The 11,781-nt window shown below is 41.2% G+C and overlaps 1 protein-coding gene across 8 annotated transcripts in view; it reads left to right on the top strand.

The window, feature by feature from the left end:
- Positions 1 to 234: 234 nt before the first annotated feature.
- Positions 235 to 11,781, top strand: part of sorbs2a (sorbin and SH3 domain containing 2a) — a 51,146-nt gene continuing 39,599 nt past the window's right edge. For 5 of the 8 annotated variants that reach the window (XM_076884783.1, XM_076884782.1, XM_076884781.1 and 2 more), the window contains exons 1-2: positions 240 to 858; positions 6,521 to 6,672. The gene's annotated coding sequence lies outside the window, so the exon portion shown is untranslated. Of the gene's footprint in view, positions 859 to 6,520; positions 6,673 to 11,781 lie in introns of all 8 variants that reach the window. The other 3 variants (XM_076884778.1, XM_076884777.1, XM_076884776.1) reach the window with 1 other exon arrangement.

The raw sequence follows: 11,781 nt of genomic DNA, 5'->3' as shown, positions 1-11,781 counted from the left end.
TCATTTAAACCTACAAGCATGGTGATGGACAAAATGCTACCAGGACAGCATAGATATAAATCTTAACACAGCTTCAAAGTTATTCCTAGCAAACATCTATGAATCATTTCTTATTTAGGCTTCGAGCCTTAGCCTGTGTCATGGTCTAACCATTAAAACAAACCGTCAGCACCCCGCCTCATATCTGAGGTCAGTCTATTGTGTGTTTCTGCTGCAGATAGAAGGCAAAGTGACACTTTCCTGTTGGTGAGCCGTACACAGGCCTCCCGTGTGCTGTGTGTGTCCTCTGCAAACACTGATTGAACCGCGGGCGTTGCCATGGCTACACGCAGACCCAATGAGAAGCTCGCGGTAGACTGTTGCTGAATGAAAATAACAGAGGCCATTTTGCGAACGAAGCCAAGACATCATTCACTAATAACGAAAAACGGAAACGGAGGCAGAGCCGGTCCATTTCTGGACTGACGCCGCTTCTCTTCTCCAGAGTCGCTAGGGTCGGGACTGCGGCGCGGCTCGCGCATGTAGTCGAGAAAGAAAGGCAGGCGGTAACTTAATTGTGCCGCCTTCTCCTTGGAGTGTCTTAAGGAGAGGGGACAGGTTATTTTCACCGCATTGCTGTCCGAGGCCCAGTGACCCCCCGGGAGAGAGGGAGTAGCCTTCAGTCAAGGTTGGCACAACATCCATGCGCGTTGAAAACAGGTGTACGGTTTCATCACACAGTAGCTCCCGAAGCCGCCGTAGCTTCACGGTGTGTGTCACTTCTGCGCCTGTCCGAGGACTTCACTCGTTTTATATGGAAAAGACATGTTATTAGACATGTTTCGGGAATTTGTCCGGTGAGGTGGCAGCTGTGTTAAGGTAAGTACACACTACCAGTTTGTTGTTTAAAAAACACAGGGGGGCTATATATTTATCTCTCCCTCCGCGTCGCTTTTAGCAGCTGCACCAGCAGCAGCAGCACTAGATCTGACCCTCGGCTTAATTTCGTGGTGTTAGAGCTGGTAAACAAGGCTATTTGGGTTGTTTTAACTGCCTTACAAGCAGTTATGACCCTGCAGTTGTAATTGACGAAACTCGAGAAAATGAATTAGCTTATCCGGGATGCGGTCGGGTCGACTCGGTTTCCATTTAAAGTGCATTCCGGTGGACTGGTGTCTCCAGTGCATTAGAGGAAGATGCGGTTGGGACTGGGAGGATGATAAATGACGAAACCACAAGCTTTTAAGCTTTACAAAGAATATTTCTAAAACCGTAAGGACCGACATTATGAGAGCAGTGTGGGAAGAACATGCAGCCTCCTGATAGTTGTAAACATGAACTGAAATATCCACGTTTAACCTAGATCTTAAACGCTTAGGATAATCTCTATTGTTAGCTTGCACTTGTGCATTGGTCAATACAGTTTCCCGTATGTGTAAGAAAAAAGGATATAAGCGTATAGCAGATATTTATTTTCTAACTGGACGAAGAACATATAACTTATTGAGTTTGGTTTTATGATGATAATAGTAACACTGTTACCCTGCAATTCTTTCATTTCATCTTGTGTGTAATATGTAGAGCAATGCTTCTGCGCAGGGCCACCCTACAGTCATCACTGAGTTGCAGTTTTTCCTTATTCCTGCTTCCTGAGTTCACATTCATCTGCCATTAAAGCTTTATCAGTCAGTCTCTATGCAGATAGGAAAACTCATCTGCTGCCTTGCTGTCTGACTTCCTCAAAGCCATTGCTGTCCCAGTTCAAAACAAGCAAACAAAAATAAAACGGATAACACAGCTTTTTCTGTCCAGTCTTCTAACTTGGTTAAACGGATGATGTAATGAGGGGCAACGGATAGTATCCGTAAGATGTATATGAATGCTGGATGAGCAGGGAAAATGGGGATGTGTCCAGGATGCACAGACTGTAACACTATCACTCCGGGAACCACATACCACTCCCAGTGAGGCCTACCTTTCTACCTGCCTTGTGAGTGTCTTTTGCTGTGTGTGTGTGTGTGTGTGTGTGTGTGTGTGTGTGTGTGTGTGTGCCTTAGGCCATACTGGCCGGTGTTTCTGATGTTGTCTTTCTTGTATTTCTGTGACTACACACTTCTGTCTCTGATGAGGAAGCAGCGGGCAGGATGCAGTGTGACGAGCAACAGTTGGCTACTGACTGTTTCGCAGAGGACCAATAACAGGGACTTAAATATACACTCATAATGAGCAATCATAGCATTTTTGATTTGATTAATGGCCAGAGAGCCCAAAACTAAGTGTCTCTGTTGCTAACTCAGTTGCACCTGCTAGTTTAGAGTTACTGGGAGAGAAGCTGTGTGGTGCATGTGTGTCCGAGAGGGAGAGAGAAAGAAAGAGGATCAAGGCAGGTTGTCAGGGAATGGGCGAATGTGATACATTTTCTTCTGAAAGTACAGAATGTAGCAGAGGGGGTTACTATCACAGTGGCCTTTATTTCACTCTATCATTCTCTCACACTCATTTTTAATTTTCCCATGTCTATTCTTTGTTTTGGTGCCCTCTCTTTTCTCATTGTATCCTCTGCTCTGCTTCCTCCTTTATCTCCCCCTCACTGTGCCCTTCTCCAGAGTCTGATGTCATGGCTCAAGTAGTGTTTGAGAAGTGGTGTGTGCCTGCTCCCAGAGCCCATTAACAATGTCCTGTAGCGTGCATCATAAAGTGTCATGCTGATGACTTTTTTTTTTTTTAAATCTCATCTGCTGAGCCACTTTTATCTAAAGAAATCCTCTTTTTTGCACAGTAATCAGTAATTCTTTGTTACTGAACCAGAGATACTTTATTCTGACAAATAAGCAACACATTGTAGCACAAAAAAAGACTTGATACGGTCCTGCATTGGAATCATTTTTGCTTAGTTATCTGGCTGTGCAACAGAGACGGCCCCAAAAAGCTGCTGTCGAGGCCAAATGCTGATTGTGGTGTGCAATGTAGTTGAGTTACCACAAAGACAAAGAAAAGCAAAAAACAACAGAGATGAAAGAAGCATGGATAGGAAACACAAACAATGGCTGTGATGGACAGTTCTGATTCTTTATTAGTCCTACTCCATTGTAGAGACGTTCTAGTAGATCATGACTTGACAGTGGCCAAACCAAAATGACTAACATGAGTGCAAACAAGAGCCCACATTACCGGTTGTTCCACATATTTTTTACACTGCCCCCTGGAGACAGTACACAGCGACAGCACACAGACGCAGGTCAGCCAGCCTCTGTTGCACCTGCGGATGACCATACAGGGACCTTAATCCCACCCAATATGGTTTGCTTAGTGGCAAACTTGTGCATATGTATGTGATGTGTAATAATCAAATGTGTAAAAATGGCAATATCTGATCTTATAAAATGGACTTGAACACATTTTTCTGGCTTTGTGAAAAACCTCTGCATCTATACACCGCTAGGGATGTTCAAATTATACTGTATCTGGAAAATTAAAAGTCTAAAAACTTACACTGCAAGTTGACAAGTATATCTTCACCTGTATTTCCAGCCAAGATCTTTCCCTAATTTAATCCTTGCACGTCAATCCTATTTCAGTCATGAGGCCTTTTAATCTATTTCAGTGGTTGTAAGAACAACCACGGGTTTCTAAATATAAAGGCTAAACACAGAAAGTAATACACAGCCAGCTTTGTTAAACAGCAGAAACACTAAGCCTCTGAGTACACTGAGTGGGCCTGCTATACCTCTGTTACACTTCATGTTATTCAAGTCCTGCCAGGTGCTTTCAAATTATGGTAAATCTAGAAAAGTGGACCAAAAGCCCGTGCAACACCACAGTTACTTGGTGTGGTCACATCCAGCTTGTCATACATCAGATTAAGCCCCGTGTATCCCTATATCATTAGGGGCTGAGGCCTAACCCCACTGACAAAGGGCAAAATGCAGGGCACACCCTCAGCAAGTCACTATACCGTCATAGACAGGGCTACCACATGAGGCAAACATGCACGCTCATACATATGACAATTTTAGAATTATCTACCAACCTAGTATTTGTGTCTTTGAATTGTGAGAGGAAGCTGGAGCAACCTGAACAAAACCCCAAACGGGGACAGGGAGAATGTGCAAACTCATCACGCAAATGCCCCCATCAGACCAGCTGGTTCAAATCTAGAATCGTCTTTGAGAGGGCCAACCAGTACAGTACTTGGCCACTCAAAAATGGCCAGATCTGAATGTATGAGTTATACTGAAGGAGTTCACAACACCAGTTATGTAATACATGTTAAAAAAAGTTTGTAGAAAAACAAATATTATTAAACTATTATATCTCTATTAAAGAGCACGCTGCTTTGTGAATATGCTTTTCCTTTTTTGATCTTCAGATTTAAGTGTTTTCCAGTAAGTGACACTTACTACATGCGCAGCTCTTCTGCTTTTTATATCCTACCACTTACTTAACTGGGAATGGCAGGGCCTTGGAGAAGCTGATAATGAATTAGGTGTTGAAACTGTACGGGTGAGAGCATGTCGACACGGCTACTGTAGTCCAGAGTGGCTCATAGGTCAAAGTGTCGGTGCGTTTGAGTGTGAGTTTGTGTCAGTCACTATAAAAATAGTTTGCTTTGGTACTTTAATAAGATCATTACTAAGCTGCTGCTCTGTCCGTTTACTTTAAATTGTCTTATAAATCATTCTTCCACATGCAGCACTAAGTAGGACACACCTAGAAGAGCCAAAATATGATCTCAAGTAAGGAATGTGGTCAAAAATCTGTTTGCTTTGATGTGTGATGCAGATCCTGCTGCTTGTGTTTGTCATGCCAGGTTACAAGATTAAGTCTATAGTTGATAGCACTTATGATAGAACTTTATTGGTCCCCTGGTACTGCCCTGATTTTGGCCTCAAGGTTGCATCATTAGCACCTGTCAGTTGTCAGCTTTTCACCATACCTCAGTGATCCTTCCCACATGATGAGATGTTTCTGGGGGGGCAACTGCTGTTTGATTATGTTTGTTGACACACTGATCGCTGCTGTGGGGCTTTCAGGAACCCTAAAGTCTGAAGCCTAGGTGTTTGGGAGACATAGTTGGAGGAGCGCTACTCGTCACTGGATCCATTCGTGCCCATGTAGACAGGATTTTTACATTACCACTTCATCATCTGCATGATGACAGCAGGCACAGAGAGTGTTGATCAAGACTTAGCTGTGTCCATGTTTGATTTAAAAGTTGGCAACAGGTTTGGCAGAGCCTATGAAGCTTTTTTTTTTTTTTTTCTAATTTATGGCCTTATACTAAAATAGTTGCTGGTCAGCTACTGTAGAGTAAGATAAATACATTTAAAATGACAGCAAACTAAAGACATCCGCCCACTGTTTGGTGGAAGGTTTGTAGTATGAATCTCATCTGTTTTTGTCATATCTCAGGATTTGGTTTATGGAAGCTAATTAATTTCTTTTGTAGTGGCACCTCGGCTCTGCCCGAGCCTTTACCGCACTTTAATTTGTAAGTTGCGGATTCTTGCGCCTCTTCTGTTTATTGTTAAAAACTTGTTTTAAGTGGATGCGTTGGATGTTGTCCAAATAGCATGTTACACAGTAGCTGCCTGGCTGGTTTTAGGTATCCAGGCTCTAAATATGACATGCTAATAGCAGTAGTTACATCATCATTCTAGGAATAGCAGGGAGTCTGGGGTCTAGAGGTGCTTCTGGCTGACCTCTCTCCTGTGTATATTCGGCGTCTGTGTGCATGTGTGTGGTCATTTTCCAAATATACAGTCCCATATGGATTACAGCGCGGGAAAGATTATTAATGGTACAGGTGAGTGGTCATATAATTTGTATATTTAGAGCCTGGTATGATGTTGACAGTACAAGATGTATTTACATGGATTTAAAAAGGGAAAAGAAAAAGTGCAATTGCATGTCATGTCTATGTGGCTGGATATTCACATCTCCGAGGGAGCATTCTTGACACAAAGTCAAGCTGACCACAACAAAAAAGGAAAGAAAGAAAGAAAATCTCATGTGAGAAGGATTTAAGACTCCTGTCAGTTTCTGTGTGGATGCTGCCACTTTACATAGCCACAAACTGACAACTCTGGCCACTGTGACATAAAACCTGTTAGGAGGAGATGAGTACATTGAGGTTCTCTTACACCCTTCTCACACCTCAGGCGAGCCTAACATCTGAAAGGTGTATCTACCTGATGTAGCATACAGTAGAATCACTCTGCGACTCCTTTGGAATGTATGAATTGTGTGAACGTGTGCTTAGAAGTAGTTTGTCTTCATGGGCATGCGTGCGCTTATACTGCGTGGCATGCATGCAAACATGTGTGTGGCAAAATAGAGATACTCAGGCCTGTCACTTATCCCCCACCCATCCACACCGGGGGGTTACTTTCCAGTCTCAAAGACAAGCATGCCAGAGTCTGAAAATAACCGTATCTGATCACTGCTTCACCCAAACAGGCAACTCTCTTTCCCTGTCACTCCCACTCTTCGACTCCGTCTCTTAACTTTCTCCTCGGTCTGTTGTCTCTGTGCTTCCCAGGCATTGAACGGGGATCTTGGGACTAAAGCTTGAGCGGGAGGAGATACTTGTCCTGAGCAGAGGAGAGAAAGTGGAAGGCACAGGGGGACTTTAAGTCACAACGCCATACGTGACTCTTCTTAGCACTTCTCCAGTCTTTTGGGTTTATGACGGTAAGAGTTACATTTACTTTACTTGATGGACCATTGCACCTGCACTCTGTTGTCTGCAGTGGGGCAGGATTGCATTTCGTTGGCGTTCACAGGAAAACCATTTTTATTAAAACAAATTTAAATCCGAGTGTGGATATTTTGGATTTAACCTGTCCTAATATCTTATATTGCTTTCTTCAAAGACCCTCTTCAAGGCACGCAGATATTGCAGCGCTGTCTACTCGGTTGTCATGTGTCTATATTTACTTGTTATGAACACAGATGCTTTAAAAAGATTTAAATTAAAAGAGATCCGAATAGCTTTTACAGCCCAAACACCCAAAAGGAATAGTATTTATCTGTGCTGCCAAAACCAAAAATTATAGCCCAAGAGTAGAATTTTTGTCTTTTGTGACAGTGGACAGAGGAAATGGTGTCAAATAAAAACAGCGGTTTTGACCGCGGTCACCTAAGAAATAGGATCACAAAAAAAGCTTAGATTACAGTTGTGAGCGTTAACTTCCTGAGCATGACTTTATCAGATTTTTGTGTATTTGTTTGTTTGTAAATATATTTATAAGAACTCCGTAACCTCTTAACTTTTGCCCCAGAATCCTTTCCCTCTTCGGGCCCTTTTACATACTTCAGTCTCTTGTTACAGCCTTTTTTCATGGTTTCTTATTTCCTATTCAACAAAAGCCATGCACCAATTCCTCCATTAGGCCAATCTCAGAGGTGTTGTGGAATGTCACCTTGACCCCTTGGGTACACAGTAAGGGGTGGTTCCCAGCCTCGGTTTGTATCACGGGCGGCTGGATTTGTTTTCTTCCGGATCTCACATACACATTCACTTTGTGCGTTCCCTGCAAACGTCACAGGGCAACCTCTTCTTTTTTTTTTTTTTTTTTTTTTCTTCATTCATATGCGTCATTCCAGCCTCATTAAAACTGATTGCAGAGGTCAGCGATACTTTTGTAAAGGTTTTTTGTTTAGATAAATCTTTTTGTTGCTTTTATAAAGTCCACGCTTCATTGTAATGAATAGTTTTCTTCTTCAGCTGATGGCATTTGCTTGGTTAGATGTGTGTCATGTGGAGTGGCAGTTCTATGAAGCTGGTGTTATTAGAAAAATTAAATGAATCTGGCATGAAATCAGGGATTTTTTTTTTTTCTGCAGTGTCTGTGTTTAAAATTAAGGATAGAATATTTTGTGGTAGTTATGATTATGAGCTTACCCGGGCTGTTGTTTCAGCCCTTCTTTTCCGCATTCCTGATTACTGGTTGTTTGTTCTAAAGCTGAAATTTTTTTTATTTTACTGAATCAAAGCGAATGCAAGGCTCTTATTTGAGGCTCTCATGCAAATATCTAGAATCCTGGAAATAGGAAAAAGTTTTTTCTAATGTTCTTGACCAGCTTCGAGGTTAAAAGGTCACGGCTAATGGCATTAAATATAGCGCCTCCTCTAATCAAGTTCCTCTTGTCTTCATGCTCGACACTTAACACTGGTACCTGGGGAATCCAGACTATGCATGGGGAATTTAATCTTGGGCACAACAGATAGCCCTGCCGCTTCAGCGTACCTCCTGTCTCAAATCAAAAAATATATTTTTGAACTGTTTGTCTTAACAAAGTCTTAGACGTAAACACTTTGTTTTACATATTGTAATTTGGAATTTCTTTTTGTTGTCATCTCTCTGACGTGTTTGCATATTTTCAGGATACATTTCTTTACCTCGTCACACTTTGTCGCCCTCGAGATGGGCGTGTTTACTCGTAGCATGTGGAAAAACTAACTTCTGCATCCTCTGCAAGCACAAAGGAAAATATTGCTTTTATGAAGTCCACACCAAGTTGTAATGAATAGTTTTCATCGGCTGATGGTATTTGTAGTTCAAACATCATATTTTAAACTCAAAATGTTTCAGATTCCAAGCTGAACAACAGTTGTTCTTCCTTCACTCAGAAAGCTGGAGCTTGACTATTACATTACGTCAAAATGACAAGTCAGGAAACGCTCAAGCTTCATCTTTGAAATTGCTTTGACATTTAGCCTAATGTCACACTGTCCTCTCATTTGCTCACTCTATTATCTTCTCGTAGCTCTGCCTATATTAGCTTGTTGTGTGGGCTGCAGTCTGAATAATAGTTTTCAAGCTTTTGTTAGATATCTTTGTGTGTGTTGTGCTTATTCTTAAGGAGCCGGCATGAAACTGTGGCAGCCCTAAATGTATTGTTGAGCGGGGCTGCTCAGATGTGTCCTCGGGCAGCTTTTGGCACAGAGCTTACATAATGCAACTAATATAATTTTCCATTTTCAGTAGGATGCCAGTTATTTTGCACTTCCTTCACTAAACACAACACAATAGGAAGGTTTTCTCTTCATCTCTTGATTTTATTAGATTTCTATGCACTTTTTTATTTTTTATTTTTAAATTGCTCTCTCCTTACACACAGAGCACATCATAAATTCTGTATAGGAAGACTGAGATAACAAACCCACCAAGTGTCACATCCAATTCATTCTTTTTCTCCCATATCCCCGACTCAAAGTACCAGGGATTGTGTTACATAATTGCATTAGTGCTCTCGGGCCAATGGCTGTGCTCGTTAGCGTCGTTGTGATGCAATCTGGAGAACACACTCTCTGTTGTTTGCCGTATGGGCAGTGAGTGGGCACGCAGGGTCAGTGTGTTGACCTCCCCTGTCCATTCTTACAGCCAGAGGGGAGGGGGGTCCGCTAATGAGTGGCAAGGTTGAGCAAACAAGGCTGATAACAGAGACTTTGTTGCAAGTGGTTGTTGTTCAACTACTGGCAGTAATGTGCTGGTAGAACAGTAACATGGCACCGACAAAACATTCCTGCATCTAACAACAAATACTTTAGAGCTTTTGTGAGAGGCTTAAACTGTGTTCTGCTTGAGGATTGAAGCTGTTCGTTTTGTACTTTAGAAAGGTTTCGTTTTTTTAAAGGAATCATTAAAGACCATTTATTCAGATTTAGTGGTATGGACGGGTATTTAACATACTTCTAACAGGCTGGAGTGCGGGGCCTAAACTGTTTCATGGTTCGAGTAATCCGCTTTTCTAAAGTGAATTGCAGGTCAGAAGTTTCTTAAGGTATGTAGGAAAGGCAGCATGCTGAAACAATAGCACCTCAATCATATGAATGGGAAATGACCGGCATATTACCAGGAATCATTGTGATGTGGCCATTAAAGGATTTTTAACACCGCTGCTCAGCAGAGATTTTGACACATGCCTCTGTGTTAAAGTGCTTAAAATCACCGTGACATGGATTACTCATCGCTTTCTGAATGTAATATTTAAATCTGACTTTGTTGCCACCATTATGGGAGGTTATATTTTTCATTACTTTGTTAGGACATTTGTGTGGCTAAATGATGCCAAGATACTTGGAGTTTTAAATTAAGCATAGACAAAAACTTGTTTGTTTTTTTTATGTTCTTCATTATTTGAAAAAGGAAAAGGTTACAAGCTCTTAACGCTTCCTCTGCAGCTTTATTAAAAGGCTTATAAACTATTTCAATGTTTACTTTTATTAACATTTGTTGGGCTAACGTGGCTACAGTGTCCATTTAAAGCACAGTGGGCAATTCTTTTTACTGTTTTGATTCTTTCGTTTCTTTTACCACAATCCCACACTCCCCACATTTTTACCACAAAAATGCAACACTGAAGAAAAAAAAGCAAAAAATTTGGCTCAGTTTCAGTAATTAAGGAATGAAGCAATGCTAAATCCTGCCTTTTTTGGAGGGGTTGTTGTCCCCGTCGGTTTGGTTTCAGTCTGGTCATGTCTTGGCTGAGATTTATGTTGAATCTCCCGGGACCTTCTGTTTCCCTGTTTAAAAAAGGAGTTTGTTTTCTCTGATTCCTCCTAGATAGGTTTTCCAGATTTCTCTGTTTGCTGTTGTTGTATCTGCGTAAAATGCACTGGCCTGGCTGTTACTGTGTAGCATCCCTACAGGTAATACGCAGAGCACACATTCCAACTCGTGTCCATTAATATTTCTGCTGCAGTATTTTTTGTTTTTTGCTTCTTCTTTTTCTCACTGAAGCTTGTAACAAGCATTTTGAACATTGATAAAGCTGTTTTAACATTTTGCAATATGCTGAGTATTGCAATAACATAAACTGTGATTCATCACCTTTTTTCAACTGCGAAGTATGTTCAGAAAGTTATACTTTGTCAGTATCTTATTGGATAAGAAAGATATTGACAAACTTGTCTCACATCTATTATTTTTTTGCATTAAAATCAGATCAGAGTGGTTGTGAGTGTACAACGCCCTCAAGTTCTGGGTAGTCACCACGGGTTATGTGGCAGAACGTGGGGAAAATTCAATACAATCACCAGGCTGCCTCTGACTTTTGGTGACGTACGGAGGCCGCTGTCATATTTTACTTGTGTGACTGCACCGTTAACTTGTTCTAAATTAAAAGGGCAACTTTGTCAAGCTAAGTGTGTCCAGTGTTTGTTTTTGTTTTGTTTTGTTTTTTTCAGGTGAACTGATTTAATATAAGTTTGCTCATCTTGGGATGAGTTATCATTTATAGTTTTTGATATTTGGTGCCCCTGTATTGATACAATATTGCCATGCAAAATATTTCAATGCTCTGTTGTATCAAACATTTTCCCCACCCTTAGAGTGCAGTCGGGCACATCAGCTGGTCTCCCCAGAAAATAAAGAGTAACAATAAAATTGGTTTGTTTGATTTACGCAACTTATGTGCACAAATCTCAACTGTAAACAGACAAGAAGTCAAAGAAGACATTGCTGTGGTTATAGTTTGTCAAAACAGAGGCCCAAAATATCAAAGTCACTTTATATGGAGAGGCATGCCCAGCCTCACCTTCAAGTAAGCAGCAACAGCCAAACCAAGCTGGACATAAAGTTGATATATAGCTGTTCTGTTTTTCTGACATCATACGGATGATGAATCCGGGCAGCTCTGAGTCTGTTGTTCTCAGTTCTGTGTAAAATACAGAGATTTAATATACTGCAAATGCTACCTATTAAATGTATTGATTACTCATAGTCCAATAAAGCTATCATATACAGTGGTCTTAGTGCATTGATTTACATATTTTCTTTCCTCAAGACCAATTGA

This window comes from Maylandia zebra, linkage group LG6 (genome assembly GCF_041146795.1).
Source record: "Maylandia zebra isolate NMK-2024a linkage group LG6, Mzebra_GT3a, whole genome shotgun sequence".
Classification (NCBI taxonomy): Eukaryota; Metazoa; Chordata; class Actinopteri; order Cichliformes; family Cichlidae; genus Maylandia; species Maylandia zebra.
Note: the sequence above shows the minus strand (reverse complement) of the source record. Positions and strands in the feature narration are given on the sequence as shown.